The sequence below is a fragment of the Limanda limanda genome, chromosome 16, assembly GCF_963576545.1.
Source record: "Limanda limanda chromosome 16, fLimLim1.1, whole genome shotgun sequence".
NCBI lineage: Eukaryota > Metazoa > Chordata > Actinopteri > Pleuronectiformes > Pleuronectidae > Limanda > Limanda limanda.
The window spans coordinates 25,200,663-25,220,373 of NC_083651.1; positions in this window are offsets into that span (position 1 = coordinate 25,200,663).

The window sequence follows — 19,711 nt, forward strand, 5'->3', positions numbered from 1 at the left end:
TAATAACTGCAAACAAATGATATAAGTTTACTGCTAAATTTATAAATTTGCATGTATGAGTGGTGTAAAATTATTTCATCATCACCTAATGCTTCATTTGTATGTGAAGGTTGTGGTTGTTCATTTAAAAGTATTCTGTAAATAATACGGGTAGTGTGTAATTTAAGATTTTGACCCTTTGTGCTAACAGCTACTGCTAACTTAGCTTTCATTTAATGACTGTGTTAAAATACTTTTCAAATGTTCTTTCCTTAACTTGCAGGAAAGATAAAAGCAAAGTAAATTTGCTTTCCTTGACAGATGATAAGATGATGTAAAATTAAAGTGAAATTACTTCAGAAGTGTAATGTGCTGCAATAAAGCCTTACCTAAAAACATGACCTGCTCATGCAAATGAAGACATGAGAGAGAAGACTTAAAAAAAAACATTTTCAGAGCCTGCCATGTGTTAGCTCTGTTTGTGTGTTAAAATACACACATCTGGGATAAGTTGTTAGTATTCAGTGCTATTATATAAATGATATAATGATGTTATAAAGCAACTCCATATAGGAGGAAAGATCTCATGATATTAAATGATTATTTATATCATATACTTTCTGCAAAAATTGCAAATTACTAGATTTAAATGTACTTTGGGGTGCTGAGGTCAGGGTCAGGGTGAATGCAGTGCACACATTACAGGTACATGTCATCATTGAGAAGCATCATAGCGTAAAGAAAAGAATATTACATTTGGAATGTTGCTAGATATGCACCAACTGCTGCTGTTGGAAGTGAATAACTTGCCAGTGTGTCTATTTTGCTAGTTTGAAGTGATGAAACACACCAACCCCAGCATCAGTTCAACTGAAAGCATATGAAGGGTGAGGTCCAGAACAAATGGTCTTGGATAAAGCTGACATGGCCGGTGGAGTTTGGGGCCCACAAGTAGCTTTCACTGACACATTCTGACAGAGAAACATGATGGAGTTTTAGGTTACAACGTGATGCAATGGTGCATCACATCTTACCACTTGTGTGTGGGTGGCTCCAGCTGCTTGTTGGAGTTGCACACCTTCCCCACTTCCTGTGTCACTCCCAGGATCCTGGTCCGGCTCTTCAATCCACAACATCTAATCCGACTCCAGAAATCGTTAAGAGCCTGGTGAGCCTGACATCCGGTCATTCACCTGCTGTGTGCTTCATCGGTGACACTTGTGATTTCTGATTGTTATTTTGTAACTTTTGACTATAGACCCTTTGAGGTGCTGTGGACTTATACATAGAGAGCGATATTTAGAGGCAATCTTTTTTGGGATGCTGATTTTGATGTTTTTAGATTATGCAAAATAGAAAAGTTAGGTTTTGTTTTAATTTTGTATTACCTAAATGAGTCAGATATTTGATAAATCTGTTTTCTAAATGGATTTGTATTTATATAGCGCTTTTCTAGTCTGATGAAGACCACTCAAAGCGCTTTACATTACAGTTTCACATTCACCCATTCACACACACATTCATACAGTGCATCTACTTGCAGCACTTTGTTATTCTATGGGGGGTTATTGAGGGTTCAGCATCTTGCCCAAGGACACTTCGGCATGCAGATGGTTCAAACTGGGGATCGAACCGTCGACCTTCAGGTTGGAGGACGACCACTCTACCCCTCAGCAACAGCCGCCCCAAAAGACCTCTCTTTGTTAGTTTTATCTTAGTTTTTTGTTATTTTTATCTTTGTTTTATCTCTTAGCTTTTAATAAACTATTAGATGTTATTAAAATTGATATTGACCTTGATAGTAAAACAGGTACTCCAGCCTTGCCCTTTGATGTCTTCTATTAGAAACATCTACTGTTTTTCAACCAACAGTTAACCTAGTTTTACCACCTCAGACATGCATGCTACAGTAAGGCTAGGCATGCATAAAGGAGGATGGTGCTGAATCTAAAATCCTGGGATCATTTTTGATTTTGTGGATGACAAGTAATAGAGAGGGGGAGGGAAGTGGTATGGCCTGCATTACACAGACAGAGCCCTGCTATATCTTATGCATGGAAAATGAAATGTGCTCGTGCAGGTTGAGTCTTCCAGCATGACTGGTATTACTTCTGCTCCTCCACTCACACATTTTCTCACAGCCATCTGTCTGCTGCTGAATATAAATGGAGAATTTGGATGGTGCAGTTGCAGCTGCCACACCTACAACTACTACTGTGAGGTACTTGTGCAGTTAGATTATCAGTCTTTGCAAGTAATTCTGTCTGCTCTCAGCACAATATTTGTCATCCTCAGGGTCTGCATATTTTTGTCAGCTTCCTGGTTTATAGAGTGGGTGCCTGCAGAGCGGATGCAGTCTATTGTGAATATTGGGGTGTGGTGTGGTGGCCAGAAATGACAATTGCCGCAGTGACCCCAGCTCCATTGTGCCAGCCACCCTCTTGTTTCCTGTGTCGCCATCTCTGTAATAACAGCCTGGCTCCCCCCTCCACACTCAGTCCTTATTTCATTTATTAACATTGTCACTGATCGCAGCAAAGGGAAGCTGTTTTTACTATAATGTACTTTATATGGTGTCCATTACTAGACTGTTCTTGTCCCACTTCCTGCCGTGTTCACAGCTGAGTCACGGGGTCATCAGTATCTTGTGATTGGCAGGTCAGATCCTCCCCCCACCACCCTGACGCACACATCCGTGTCTTACTCCCAGCCTCTGCGCTGAGTAAACACAGTCTCACGGTTGACATAAAAATAGCAGGAAATGTGTTGTAAAAGTTGTGGAACACTGGAAGTGAAAAACTGCACTTACAGATGGAAAAAAAGACAAATTCCTCTGTATGGAGGTGAAAAGGAGACAGTTGGTTTGTGTCCAAGTTTAAAGAAAGACAGCAGACTCCATATGGTGCTGTAGAGTGTCAGACCATAAGTGAACCATTGATTCTGAATCATGCTGTTATTGTTCTGTTCACTCTGGTGTCCAGTGAAACCTGATATAATCACATCTGGCTAAGTGGAATACTTGCTGTCTTTATGAGGAACAGTTTGGGTTCTAGACTTGAGAGTGAGGACATAGGAACGTGCAGCTGCTTTAGCCAGTCCCTATTTCTTCACATGGTTGGCAGGTAAGACTTTTCAAGTTTATAGCATTTTATAGTTGTATGTGGACAGTGGGCCAATAATATAAAAATGGAATTTTCTATACATATATTGAACAATTATATTTAAGTTTAGGGAAAGTGTTGACTTTATTAATTGTGCGGGACTATGTCAAGTGTTCAATAGAAGTACAGATATGTATGTCAACATTGCAAGAGGAGGGTGTTTTGTTCATGTAGAAATTCAGCACAATGGTCATTCAAGCTAAAACAGAAACAAACTGGCCAGAGTTTGTGTTTCATTTGTGTTTCACCCGACAAGAGTATGTGATGTGATGATTTATAAGTTATACAGGCCCGGCTGAGCAACACAAGTACAATGTTGTCACATGTCTGCAGGTTGTTTATATTTGGCCCTTCACTGCAAACCACTAGCATATATACAGTAACAGGACCTCTACCACGTTTGCAACTTGTACAGTCTACTTGTCTCATTACTTTTGTGGCTCAAAGGGAACTCCGTTAAATCTGATGACGGTGATGGCATCAGGATAATCTCAGTCTCAGTTCAGAGAATACAAATCTCACATGTAAAGCTGAGACTGGAAAAGAAACATTACACACTTAATGGGTTTAATATGCTGATGGCTTATTATGTATTATTGCATCATGAGAAATGCACGATTTCAGCCTTTCCTGTTTTAATTTTGACTTCTATTTCTTAATCAATCAATAGCATTTTATTTGTATAGCCCATATTCACAAATCACAATTTGGCTCATGCAACAAGAGGCAACATCCTCTGTTCTTAACCCTCAACAAGAGTGAGGACAAACTAAACTATGAACAGTATCCTTTTAATGAAAACTGTTTAGCAGTTAAATTTGTGTCAACAAAGTAAAAATGATTTTAAAAAATCTATGAAGTTATCATCTCACTAAAATTAAATCATTAGACATTCAACAAACATGACAGAACTTATTTCATGGGGATGAACTACACTGTTTTGTATGTGTCTCCATGTGCACATTCATTTGTCTTGACATTTCCAGACTTGAAAACTAAAGCAAATATGTTTACTTGCCAATAACAAGAGCAACTCGCTGGCTCAGGCCTTCCAACAACGCCCAACAACTGCTGTTTGATGCCACACATTCAGTCTAACCACAGACGCAGCCTTACAGTTTTACCGACTGCTTTGAGGATCGCAGCAGCTCAATCAGAGAACACAAACAAAACAAACCTTCAGGCAAAAGAACGCCACACCTGACAACATCGGGCTGGAGACATAGAGCCTTTAATAGTTTATTGCATAATTACTGCTTTGATGTTGACAGCATGCTCAGAACTAAAGGAGAGCAAACACCTGAGACGCATGTAAAAACACACACAAGTGAATTACTATGCTGTGTTATTGACACGGAAAGTATGTACAGCAGCTTAAACAATAAAACATAAATAAAGGAATTATAAACTGGTGCATTCATTTAATGAGAGGGACGAACATGTGAAGGAATGTGGCGTTGCATTCCTGCATCTCCCTGTAGAGGGTCGTCAGAGGTGCGTTCACAGAGAACACTGTCATCTTTGTAACCTGAAACTGTTTATTTGCATTGGTTAGAGGAAAGAAGGCTAGACTGTTGTCTCCTGGCAGCTCGTCTTCATAGGCACGGCTGATTGACTAATGTGTTTTGAGACCAAATAAAAAAGTAGTTGAACAGGGCCTTCATCGCCCTTTTGGGAAGAGCCGCTTGAAACGAGACACATTGCCGGCTTTATTTGGAAATATTACACTTCAGTGAATGTAATTATTTTTGTCATGTCTCGTTCCTCAGAATCTTCCTTTCCTTTGTTTGCTTTTACAGCACGAGACTTAATAAGTCATGAAACACACATTTGTAAAAAATACACAGTGGAAGTGGCATTCACAGAATGTGATTACTTGTATGGATATTTTCATATGAGCTGGAAAACATTCAATGTTTTAACTGAATGCTTGAATGACTGCACAAACAATATTCAAACTTATTTTCCAAAAACATGTCTTGGTGATTAGGCTCACATTCTAGTCTTGTCTACTGCTCTTGTCTTCCTGCCCATTGGACACAGACGTGTGTTTGTGTGTGTGCCAGGTGACAGAGAGTGTGTGCGTGTGTTGTCCCCTGAACTCTGCAATGACAAATGTGCTGGTCAAACAATGATCAAGCCGCAATTTGCCAGCCGAAACAAACACATCATCATTGCTGCAGTGCTCGGACGGCTCCGTGCTACATATCTGCTTAGTTCAGTAACAGATCATAAGAATGAAGACTACTTGGATTGTGTTTAGGATTTGAAAATAAAAAAAATCATAGTTGCCCATCTATCCGTGATGTATCACTTGACATTACTGGACATCCTTAAGAGTCAGTGGTAAACAAAACAAAATTATAATTTTCCACAGGGCCTCATGGCCTCAGGACTCAATACCCTGTTGTTGAAGATACACACAAAGGTCACTCCAGTGCGTAACAAAAATCCATAACTTGCAATTTACACTTCTCTGCAATATGCAGTGCCGTTCAACCACAGACCCAATCCTCCAAAATGATTTCGCAATTGAATCCGTTCCACCGTGGAGCCTCTACCATTGTTGACCTTATAACCCTCATGAAGGGAGGATTTTTTGTTTTTGCAGCAATGTTTTATTAGACTGCAGTGGTTTGAGCTAGGTGTACCTGGTAAACTGACTAATGATAGATTATAGTCCATTCAGGAGTTGAATATATAGCATGATTGAGTGATAAGAAACACAGGTGATTTTGGTTTCATCCACATCTACAACCTACAAGGGACAATTGTTGGCATCATATGGCCAACCCTCTGTCTGAGCAAGGCAGTTCTTTGATGCTCTGCACATAAGTGTATTAATATATATTTTTTTTTAACCTCATACACAAAAAAGCGATTTTTATTTTTTCAATTTTTCATTGCAAGACACATACAAACATCGCAACATGCAGGCAACACCAAACCCCAAAACATCCCATGAAATCCTAGAGAGACTGATAGAGAAACTTCTAATCCTCTAAAATGAGGCCTCTGGTTCCCACAGAAGAAATAGACGTCTGATTTAATATTAAATACAGAGTAGCAGTATTGATCTCTGATTGTTTATACCACTACTTGCCAACAATAATAATTTCCCAGGAGGGCCATTGTTTGGAATAAACAAATACATCTTTCAAATAAATTGTATATGTTAGTTAGGCCTGGCCCACACAACTTGTCTGTTGTGGTCAGAAAACAAATCCTGCATGACAACAATTGCCTTCTGACCATGTACTGACTATATAACAGTTCGAGAACAAAGTGTTAAATTTAATCTTAAAATCTCACGGCCATAAACTGATACTGAAGTCTGTACCCATACTTCACTCAGGGTCAGTGTTGATTGTTATTGTCCACTGGAGAGGGCTTCTAAAGGAGAGTGGTAGGTTAAATTTACTTCAGATTTTACATTAAATATTATTTTTACGGAATGTTGGAGAAAACCACCACATAAAAATCTATATCATGATTATTGGTGGAAGGTGGGGGGAGGAGAAATTGGAAGCGGAACCAAAGTGTTACTGGCTGGAATCGTGGCCATAAACACTCGCCTGTGGTCTTCTGCCATGATTGAAACCATTAATCATACGTAGCCTCTTGTAAGTTTGCAAAAGTCAATAATTCCTCTCGGGTAGAAAATAACACTGTGGCAGTTATTGCCATTTCCATGGTAATGGTTGAGGGTCAGTGTCAATGGCTAGAGGTCAATGACCTCTGGACTCTGACACTCCAAACATCAAAACAAAAACGTGTTTCTTCAGGCGAAAAAATAGCTGAGTTCGAGTTTACATACCTCATGGGCATAGGCAGTAACTCCCAGCCTGTTATTCTCTTTTTTTCCTGTGAATCTTTACTATCCAAATTACATAAGGTCCCCCCCCCCGGCCCCGTCAAGAAATGACATGTATTTCTTGAGGGTAAAGAGTATCTTTTTAAATACACTGACAAAAAATAACTGATCTAAATATCAACTTCATTAATTTTCTCCCAGCATGGTTCTTTGCTCTTCTCATGTTTTCTGTGGCTCTTCTGCTGTCAAACAATCATGACACGAACTGCAGACTGAGAGGAGGAGTCGGCTTAGTCCCCTCAGCCTAATGTCTGCCTCTTAATGGCACTTCACAGCAGTACTGGTGCTGGGGTTAATGTTAATGTGGAAATGACTCTATGTGTGTGTGTGTGTGTGTGTGTGTCTGTGTGTGTGAGTAGCTGACGGTTGGCCCGTCCTTCATTCCTGGAGCTGGAGCTCTTTATCAGCGGAGAGAGTCTCTCCCTTTCTTAAAAGGTTTATGGGTCAGCGCCTGCAACCCTGGCTTGTTCCACGAGGCTGACACAAGCCTGTGGCATCACCCTCTTTTCCTGTTGTCTGCCCCGGAGCAGATTCACACACATCGTGATTTAAAGGCCTGATGGTCCACAAGCATAAGCCCAGAAAGACGAGGGCTGGGCTGCTATCGATCCACCATTTGATTGCTTTGGTTTACAAGCTGCTACAGTTTAATTGAAGTAAAGTAAAGGTCCTGTGATTTCACCTTCTCAGCATGAGCTGATGTGTGATTAGTGTAATGGGTCTGGACAGTTGTTCTTGTATCATACATCAAGTTTGTATCCAACACTTTCGACACTTTTCATTTGCTTTGTTACAGCGAGCAAAGATCTAAGGCGGGTTAAACTGGGTGCATCGATTGGCAGCTGCAGCATGCTCACACAATTTCCAGTGACAGTCTGGTTTGTGCTTTTTATCACTTCATGATAAAATGCAGCCACACACAATTCCGATCTTAACTTTATTTAGTAATAAATACCTGAGCTGTACATCTACTTGTAGGTTACCCCATCTGCCTTGAACTGAGATCCTGTAGCCATCTGGCTCCTTCTTTATTCCCACAAATTGATCTACAGCTAAGCTGACCCTCCCCACACGCAATATATATGACTTCACCCTCGATTCCCCAGTTAACCCGCAGCAAAGCAGCCATTTAAGTTTGGGAGCTTGGCCAAGGCTATATCTCAGAAGTGAAAAAGAGGGAGTGAGGTGAAGATTTGGGTCTATGACTAAAAGTGCTGGCTCGCACCCAGCTGAATAGTCAGGGTTAGGGTAGATGGAGCAAACTGCTTAGAGCTGACATTAGTGTGTGTGTGTGTGTGTGTGTGTGTGCGTGTGTGTGTGTGTGTGTGTGTGTGTGTGTGTGTGTGTGTGTGTGTGTGTGTGTGTGTGTGTGTGTGTGTTTCACAGCTTCCTGGTGTTATGTTTCAGTTTTCATGCTGATGGTAGGAAACGCTGATTTAATTTCAGCCTGCTTTGAGTGCCTCTGGAACTCTGATTTACAGCCTGCGATACTTTGAGATAATACATTGTGGCCGGAGCAAATTAGCTATAAGAGCAGGGAAAAGTTACCATTAATGCTGTACTGTAAATAGAAGTGTCATAAACAGGGCTGATCCTGAGTCCTAGATGTTTTATGAAATGTAAAAATGTTTCGCAGCAAAGGAAAGTACTTTCTTAGCAGTTATATTTAGGCAGAATTATTCTCCTTTAGCTTTGCAAATGCATTTCATTGCAGTCTCTTGGTTCGCACGGTCTCATGCATATGAAAGACAGGAAAACAGACAAACAGGGAGAGAGATGAGAGTCCAACTCTTGACCACACATGCATGTCTCTTTTTTCACCATGGATCTCCTAGATGAGCTCCAGCAGTTTTATGGCCTATAACCATTCTGGGCTATAACAGAAGATGTCATTATACATTCCGTGGCAGAGAGGCTCTCCTCGTCCGTTCTGTCCCATTGAGCAGGGCGGTGCTTTTCAAAGGGGACGGGTCCTCCAGAAAATGAGATGCTAAGGTCATTAACTTTTATTCTTCAACTAGGTTATGGATTTAAGCTAGAACCCCAAGGCTGTGCTCAATATGTGGCCGTACACCAGTGCACCTTGGGAGGCAAGGCTTACAGATACGACGAGAAGTGAATTCTGGTTGATTTAGATGCTTTTCTTAATTTTCCTGGATTTACTTGAGTGTGCTTCTCTGACCAGGGTCAAAGAAGCATAAAAAAATCATACTTTTTTTACAGAACACTGAAATACATGCCATAAGTAGCCTAACTGAAAATTGGAAAGAGGTAGCATAGTGTGTTGGATAGTGGCTATTCCATTAACCTCTAAGAAAAGAGTTAAAAAAGTAATGTTAATTACATGGAATGTATTTATTTTATTTTTGCATGACTATTTGTGTTGGAATCAGTATTAAAATGGTGAAGTTTATACAGTGTTTGTTCAAAATGTAAGCATTTAGTTCACACAGAGGAAAAGAGGTTCTCTATCCACACTGACATTCCACTGCACAGATGAAACAAAATCTTATAGGAAATGTAAAAGAAAGCTTGAGATACAGGTTATAATTTCTTAAAACAGAGCTATTCTGCTTTTATGGTTCATGTTACAACCCTCCTCTTACTGTTTTTAAATTAAATATGTCCCCTGTTCACAAATCAATCCATGACTCTTTAGACACACAGGTCCCTAACACTGTTTAAATATATTATGTTAATCCTTTTCCGTTTTACTGTCACATGGCCATCATGCTGTACAACAACAAATAAATAATTGTACTTTAAATGTGGTAGCTTAATGGTGAAATCTGAGGCTGTTTTATCCAACACTGTCAAAAAAGACATTAGGTAGTTTCCAAGTTACCAAACCAAAATTTAGAACAAAACTAACTTGGTCTAAACATGTAGGTAGTTTGGTAAAGTCAAATCAGAATTGTGTTGGTGGCTATAGTTTAGATTTTTTTTTAAGAAAGGGAGGATTTATCTCTGTGGAAACTAAATAAGAATGCTAACTTGTTCTTTCTCTGAAATTCCAGAAGACTTGTTTGAAGAATAACCAAATAATAATAATAATGATACACCAGATCTGCATGCCTACATATGCCTCAAGCTGCAACCATATAACTGGGTGTTCGAGCAGGAAACATCACTGAAGCATAATGTGAAAAAAGGGCATAAACCCACACACTGGAAAAGGGGAAATATAAAAGTGCACCAGAACCAAAAGCACAGCAGCTGTCAGTCAGTGTCAGTCAACTCCCGGGACATTGACGACAGCGTGTATGTCGGGGGATGAAAGACTTTGCAGCACCTTACTCGCCCGGAGGGTAGAGAGAGCAGTAGACAAACACAGCAGGCTCTGCCCTGGGGTTTTTCACTTCATCTCTAGAACCATGTGCAATGTTTTGATTTCCATAGGCGATGGAGCTGGCAAAGAGGCGATGTGTGATTCAGAGCCCGGCGGTCCTGCTGCGTGCCTCGATGCATGTGCTTGTCTCCTTCATTCGCCTGTCACTTCCCCATTTCTTCCCCCTTCTCCTCTGTTTTTTCACTTTTACCGGGTTGTGTTTCCTTTCATTGAATGGAGAAGCAAAGGCATGGTGACCCTGCAAATCCAAGTGGATCATGGGAAGTGAGCACATCCCTTAGATGAGCTCTCTGGGTATTCAGTTCAAGGAGACACCAATGCAAAGGACTATACAAAGATATTATTACTACATGTTGACTAACTGTTAAGTGCATAAGGGGCCTATGAGGAATACCAATTTCTAGGACAGTTTGTGATTTTCCCAGCTCCCTATTGTAAGTCAGATTCCACAGTGTGATTTCACAGTTTTACCCTTTTGGTGGGGGGTTTGATTGTAGCTTGTCTGTACAGTCTTATCTTGTGATAACTAGTGTTTTTTTTCATGGGTTTGAACTCTGGGACCTACAGTATATGAGCCTGCCGGCCTCCCTTCAGGTTGACTCCCACATAGACATTCACAGAGGCGGAGAGTGGGAAATAAAAGACGGGTAGAGGGAGGGATTGTGAAATAGTGATAAAAAAATTTTTTTTTTAGTGAAATTAAGTGTCTGTACTGTGTGTGTGTGTGTGTGTGTGTATGTGTGTGTGTGTGTGTGTGTGTGTGTGTGTGTGTGTGTGTGTGTGTGTGTGTGTGTGTGTGTGTGTGTGTGTGTGTGTGTGTGCGTGTGCGTGTGCGTGTGTGTGCGTGTGCGTGTGTGTGCATGTGCATGCCAGAGTTAGCGTCAACTACAGAGAGACACTGCACAGAGAACCATAGCAGCAAATTACGATAGTTCAGGGATGAGCCCAGAGCTGTCAGCAAAAATGGAAATAAAAAGAGCTGTGAGCAGCCTCACAGCAAGTCAAAGTGACAGCCATGTAAATAATATTGGCGGAATATGCTGCAATTTACCCAACCCCTCCCAAACTTGAAGAAAAAAAAACTAACAATTTGTCTTTTGAAGGTTAAAATGAGCATTTAGGGCTTCCATGAAGAAAAGGCCTGTGTTAGCTACAGTCAGGGCACTGTGAGTAGAGCCTGTGCAGGCCTGTGCACTTCCTGCATCACTACCTGGCCTGGGCTCTGAAAACCATTACGGCACCATCTGTCTGTCATGACCTTGGCATATATACACTTCACATTTATGACGTTTAAAACGGAAAACAGATGCAAAGTTCCTTTAAAGAGAAGTCTGATCCACCTCTCGGGACTAATGGACCTAAAGTGTGAACGCTGCCTTTGAGGGGTTTAACTTAGCTTGGTGTAATATTGAGCCGACTGCCATCAAATAAAAAAACATACTGGCAAGTGTGCCTCATTATGGAGACTGACAAAAGCACTTGAAATGACAGATTTTGGAGATTCTGTGAAGTGTGTCAAACTCTCATTGTGTTGGACAGTGGAGGGAATGACCAGCGCTTTTCATCAACAGCAGAGAAACAAGGAAATGACAAGTACTTAAGCACAAATATCCTCAGTGCCTTTGCAGGGAAAAGACAGGAATAAGACAACATAATGCAGTACATAACCATGATTAATACAAACAAATAAATAGCCAAAAGCATTTGTATGATGATGGAAATGGCCACAGATGAATCTAGACCACTGTGATTGATAAACTTTATTTTTCTGCCTCTGAAGATTTTGGAGGGTGCTTTCTTTCTGCTTCGTCTTTTTGTTAATAAAAACACAAGAGCATAAGCTAATATCTTATACCAGCTACACTAGCAACATATGCCAACATTACTTCCAAGGTCCAGGCTCATTAGCTACAGTTTGTTCAGTTAAAAATTTAATTATGAAAAAAGCCTTGTTCCCATTGGCACATGGACCTGGATGCTATTATAGTAATAGCAGCTTTCTGCTCTGGTGTTACAGCCAAGTTCAGGGAAACAGAGGTGTAACCTGAAAATGAGACTCCTCTCTTTCTGGTTTCAAAGAACCAACAGCAACAATTACATTTTGAATGCAATTAATTACAGCATTAAAGTATTTATTACTCACATTTCCAAATGGAATGTTGTAGCTTTAACTTGTTGTACATATTCAAACAAAAAGACTAAACCATAGACAAATCACTTACCTAAACTCCAACAGCAAAACGTACATGCTGGATGCTGCCTCAACAATTTTAACAAAGTGTAAACCAGCATGCTGAAAAAAAGAAGAACAACGTACACACTTATTCAGACAGTTATTCACTAAGCCAATCAGAGACTGACCTGGAGCCTGTTACATGCAGAACATCGACTGAAGAGGGAGAGAGAGGTCACAGGCACATAAGAGGTTTAAACACATTATACACACACACACACACACACGCACAGGCACACGCACACACACACACACACACACACACACACACACACACACACACACACACACACACACACACACACACACACACACAGCCACTGTATATTTTCACCCCTGGTTGTGGAGTTACCGTCCTTTTAGATGTGCAATAACTGTAAAGGGCTTTTTCTGAGAGGTGAGAAGAAGCAAAGGAAAAGAAAAAGCTCTTCCTAAAAGGGATTATGTACTTAGACACGGCAATAAATAAATTCAGCAAATTTTATAATCACGCTGATATCACAAACAATAATCATCTATTTTTAAACACACATATATATATATATATATTATTACTGTCAAACCTTTGCTATATGTGTAAGTATACAAACATCAACGTTTGCAGATAAAATTGAGAGAGCAAGGTTTTGACAGTAGTAATTAAAATTACAATTATTAATATCATAATTATTATTACTTTTATTAGTAGAAAAAATAATAAAAACTCAGACACAACAATAAACTCCCTAAAGGATTAATAAATATTATGCAGTAAAACATTTAAAGAATTATTTTCAAAAACTATAATTTACAGTGTCACAGTTCCGGAATACAAAGCTGAGATCTATTCAATCACACTGAACCATAACCTTGGCTTCCCTCCTCACCAAACTCTCTTCATAGACAGATTAAGTCATCAGACCTTGTCCGGTAACCAGAGATCCAGTGTCCGTTTTCCCAAAGCTTTCAAGTGCAACACTGGGCCCAGTCTGGCCCTCAGGAGCTGATTAATCTGTTCACTATCCACAGCATTCTGCCCTTCTCTGCCCACCGCACAACCTCAGAGAGGGAGGAAAGCTAAGGAAACCCACAAGGTGCAATCCAACACCCCTGAGGACCTCTCTCCCACTGAGTGGGAGTATTGTGAAGCTGCAAAAACAGTGGTGTGTGTGCCAGCATGGTTTCCAAAAGGAGCAGAGGAGACATAGAGGAGCAGAAATACCAACTTGTGGACTGCTGCTGTTCCTCTACCACTCACCTCCCACAACCCTCATTCCGGAGACTGGGGAGGTTTTTTTGAGGAGTGAAAGTTCATGGATAAGCGGAGGCCTCTCCAGAGGTTGCAGCCACAGGATGTTAATTCTTGCGTTTAAAGCATCTAGTTTATACTTCAGTTAATATTCAAGGATGAAAACAGAAACACACACAAGTCGCGCACCTCAAACAAAATAACAAACAAGCGCTCTTTGTTAACTGCTATGTCCCACGGGAAGCTCTCCGAAGCCTGAGCCTTTGAAAAGGTTAAAGATGAGTAGAAGTACAGTTCCCTGAATAGAAGCACAGCCTCTGAGACGTGCCTCAGTTCCTCTGTCAGGAAAGAAAATGAGCTCTACATTTGTACTTTAAAGAATCCCACAAGTCTTGAGGGGAGTTATAGGAAAATTACATATTTTACTTAAATGATGGAAAAGTAAATAGAAATTGAATATTAAAAGAGTTCAGCTGCTATTAATCTGTAAACGTCAGTCAGCACTTTTCATTAAAAATGATTTAGATGTCTGTTTATCTATGAACTTGTGCTTATTTATATTTACTCTCTATGTGCGCCTGCCAATTTCAATGTTTTTTCCACTATTTTTGCCTCCTTCCCTCTTCTCCCTCCTGTGTATTATTAAGTGGTTTCTGTCCTGGTTTAATTTGGACGCAAACGATTGCTGGGTTTCTTTAATCCTCTAGATTGATGGAGGCCGCCCCTTTAGCGGAGGCTGCTGTCATGGAGCGAGAGTGCAGGCAGGAAAGAGAGGATGAGGAGTAGAGAGCGGTGGAAAAGGTAGGTCTGCAGCCAGCCCCCTGCCAGTCAGGCTGCATGCTTTTATTGGCGCCCATTAAAGCACTTACAGTTACACTGGGTAGGAGAAGCTGTTGGGCTCCACTCACCCTCATCCACTTTCAGACAACACTCTGTCAACATCCTGCTTTCTCTTAAACACTTAAATAAAATCCCCGTCTTTTAACACTTTCTTCCTCAGGCACCTTTTCCTCCCATCATGGCCTACAGCTACATCCTGTTGGGTTTGAGCTTTTCACACAGAATCAAAGAAAGTCACCTGTCTTATATAAACAAAAGTTTTAATCAGGATGCAAACAAAACCATTCCCCTCTCTTTTAAGTATATATGTATATCTATTCATGACTCTGAACGCCAGTGTAATACCTCTGTCTTTGTGCTTGTCATGCTTGTCTTGCCCACTGTGTGAGAAAGCATGACTGGAGGATTCCTGCGATGACAGTCCCAATCAATCACAATGGCCACTAGAGTGCAGAGTTCAAGAGCCGTTTTGGCAGAGGGCTTCCCTGGGGGCCTGCCAAAGCAAAGAGACTGAACTGGAGTAATGATTGCCATTAGGCGGCTCTATGAATATTTATGACAAACATCTGCACTGAAAACATTGCATGAATGCTACACAGGAAGGTGGGTTAGTGGAGCTATCCCTCATCTATCCGACCGTGGAATCAGGAGCCAGACAAACAGGAGCTGGACAGCTGATGTCAGACAAACCTCCAGCAGGGTTAGACGTCACAGGTGAGGAGGCACCAGCAGGTAAACCAGGTGTCTGGGGTCATTCTCAGTGCCTGATGTCTTTAGGGCCTGCTGGACCAAAACCACATGCTTAACTGGATTTAAATGGATGTTTTTCTGCTGCAGATGTTCACACTGCCTACTATTTGAAATTATTACTCAGAAAACATGATGGGAAAAGGAGGCACAATGAAAGCTAATAGGGTGAAGTGGGGAAATGGATATAAAGAATACAGATTTGCTATATTTATCAAATGTATAGTGTATGTCACCAAGGCACCATGCAGAAAACATACAGATTATTTGTTTCTGTCCTTGTTGTTTGCCCGATTTGCTCAAATGTGGTGGAGCTCATCTGGTGAGCTCGCTTGATGTTCTTAGATGAGGATGTCACCATTTTCAGGTCACTGGTGATGCTGGTACCCAGAAACCTAACAAACCCCACCCTGTTGGTTGTGGCTCAGGAGATAGCTTTGGGTTGGTAGCTCAATTCCAGCCTGCCAAAGTCTCCTTGGGTGTCACCTGAACTGTTAAGTTCTTTGACTTGCCGTTCAGACAAAAAAAAAGAAGTATTATTGCAGTCCATTCCATTTACCTTTACAACTTTGTTGTTAATAGTAGGAGTAAAGAGGGTGGATGTTTCTGAAAGTCTCCACCATTCTGTTCTCTAAAGGTATAGGTTGATTGTTTTGTTTCTAACTTGCACATTTGTAAGTGCTATGACTGGTTTATTCCCACAGAGTCACTGGAACTTAGACGTCTTCATAGTAAGGAGAATTGTAATCAAGGAATCACATCAGCATAAATATGTTATAATAACTATTTCAACATTTTTTATAATTCTACTATATCTTCTACTATTGAACTTTGAAACAAGTAATTTACTGCACCAAGAAAATGTGGACGCACTTCACTCTGTGCAGCCACCACTCCTGCCAACTGATTCAGCAGTGCAGCTTCATCACAGTGCTGCTCCACAACGACACATTTTCCAAAGTGATATTAAGCCCGCATCTGAGAGTTAATTACTTTCACTTCTCAAAAGCCTGGGCCAAAAACAAATTTTTCCAAATGAAAAACACAATTAGGATTCTTTTGCATCCTCAATTGGAGATGTATTAGAAGCTCAAGTCATGTGTATCAAATGGTGTAATTTTATTTGTTATCAACAAAGTTGGAATTGGCTGAAATGAATGTGTGGTTTAGACAAATATTAAATAGAATGGTTGAGTTTCTTAAGGTGGACTCGAGTGAAGGAGTGCAAAGTTATTAAAATAATACATTTTCTGTGCCAAAATTAAATCCCATTCAAAACTATGGAGCTGTGCCTTAGACATTCTCAAATATCTCATCACAGCAAATGGCACAGCTTATCTCATTCAACCTGTCATATCCTATTTATTTTACATCATATACTGTGTGCCATAGAATTACAAACAAACAAGATCCTACCCACATTTTTAACAATTCTCAAATTGGCAGTTATATTGCCTAACTAACTACATAAAAAATGTCCTCTGCCTGATCTTCCCTTACTATTGACACATGATTATTTTTATGACTATTGTAACAATCCTTAGATTTTGTTCTTTGGTTAATTACCTACTCATTGCATTTTAAATTAGTCTGTGCAGCCCATTTTTTTATAAATATGCTCTATAAGAAAACTGACATAACTTGACATGCAAACACACACATAGATTGTGGCCTCCTTGCTCATGGCAGCTCAAGAAGGGGGTGTTCTTTTGACAGCAACTGACACGTCGAGTGAGGAGTGTGTTTCAAGTGGTGCCCACAGCCTGCCTGTCCTTGTCCCTCCTTCCACCTTTTGTTTCTTAGTGGTGCTCTTTGTCACAGACAGGCCTCCTATCAAGCCTCGCTGACCCCCCTCCCTACCCCTCTCCTTGTTATTCATGGAGGAAGTGTCATCTCGGCTCTTATTATTCCAGCTGGACAGGAGCTACCTCTGCCATGCAGCCTGGACCGTAGAGTTTGGCCCAGAACTGCAGTGGAGAGAGAGAATTTTAGAGTGGCGTTCATACACATCCCTGCTTACGCCTTTCTGTCTAAGCTTAAAAATAACAAACAAGGGGAAGTCATTTAACTACAGCTCAGTAGACTTAAAAAAAGCTTGTATGACCCCAAAGGGAGTTTTATCGGCTACATGGCACTCTCCTGTATGTCTGAAGGAAGGTCGACCCACCAACGTGTCAGAAATGAGGCAATCAGTTCAATGCAAGGAAGTTGGAGGGTCAAACAGGGTTGGGTATGTTTTTCAAAGAGACTCTGCCAGCGCCTACCTTCCACAGAGTTAGAGGGTCTTGACGCAAAGCCGCTTCCTGCTCTGAGCCCTTTGTAGACGATCTGTTCCAACAAGGACTGGCTAGTCAGCAATGGCTTAAGCAACACTGGTGAGGTGCAAATTTGACATGGCAGCTCTCATATGCAGTAGTAACAGTATTCTATCTAAGTGATGGCCCCAAGAATTGGTAGGATTTTGAAACATAAGTCATTTATAAAGTTTCTAACCAGCAATAAGTCAGAGTGGCAGAAATGCTTGCTAAAACACCTCCCCTAGCCTTAACTGTAATCATATACTGTAATGATATAGTACCCACATCAACACTGTGTGGTGGCCATAGCCAAGCTCTGCAGGTTTGCCTCATTCACCTCCATTACTCCTTTAAATTACCTACAGACAACTCTTATACTAAACCATTTTTCAAGTGCAGTTTACCACCTTTTTAAATTATTTTTTTACATCCAAAATTCAATGACAGCCCACAATAGAGTATATGCTATGCATAATTAAATGTGTAAAACACATATACAACATACATGCACAAGTATTTGGTTAGGGACACCACATTGATACTTGGCACTTTCTCCCTTTGCTCACACACAGTCTCTGATCTTCATGACTCTGGTTCTGATGTATGAGGTTTTCCATTTAGGTTCAGCCCCATGTTGACATGACTACATCTCATCATTTCTGCCCTGGATTTAATATGGTGACTGGGGAGGTTAATAAAGTTCAATGAAGCCACCGTCATGTTCATGAAACCAGTTGGAGACTTTTTCCATGTGACATAGAGCATTATCTTGCTGGAAGTTGCCATTAGAAGATGGTAAACTGTGGCACAGGGATGGACATGGTCAGCAACAATATCCAAATAGACTGCTACATTTAAACTATTATAGATTGGTATAAGGGGCCAAAGTGTGTTGACATAGACTCATTTAGAGTACAAGCATGAAATAAACTATAAACAAAAAGTAATAAAACTACATTTAGACACATAGACAAAGACAAAAATACACAAACCCATTCGAATAAAAAGAACAGTTTACTCCAGTTTAGTTTTTATGACCATCATTTCTAACAGTTGAGATAATGACTTACTAAAGTCACTGAAGACATGTGGGAACATGGTGACATAAGAAGAAAGGGACAGGACAAGGACAACAAGCACAAGAAGTTAGAATGTTACAGGAGTGGAAAAAACACACAATGTTTCACTAGATGAGCCAACATTTTATAAATGGTATATATATATATATATATATATATATATTTATATATATATAGATGTATTTGTGAATGTGTTATATTACATTAACCCATTCACAAATATATCTATATGCAGCCCTTTTTTTCTAATTGCAATTTGGGGTTCAGTATCTTGCCCAAAGACACTTCAGCATTCGGAATGGGGAAGACCGCCGACCTGCTGGTTGGAGGACGACCAATTACCCCTGAGCCACAGCCACCCTCTTATGAGGAGGAAAAAGTAAATAATGCCCATTGGCAATGTTACTAATAATCCCCGCTTGGAAAAGAAAAGTGTGAATGACCGCAAGAGCTGTTAGTCAGATTTTAACGAGAAATCTCATCTGTAAAGTTTGTTTGACTAACCCATGAAGGTTGTTTTTTTACAACCTGAGTCATCTGAATCCTTGTGTTTTTGTTCCTCATTAGAGCTATTTAACTTTAAATATACACAAAAAGCAATTATTCCTCAAACAAAGCAAAGTAAAAAATCGAAGCAATACAACTGATGTTCTATGAAACCTGAATCTTTTGCCTTAAAGCCTTTATTTTTCCTGATAGAAACTGTGTGTCTGTGTTAACTTTCCATATATCTTGTTATAAAACCAATATCATTGTATTTTAAGTAAATCTCTGTCTTTTTCTGGAAAACGTATTCTAATGTTTGATGACTCATCCTGCACTGGGACATTTACAGCTTTTAAGTCCAAAGATACAGCTTTGTATAGCTCCCTCCCTGTGACCATGAGTTGTGTCAGAGACCAGAGAACAGGGATTCACACTGCC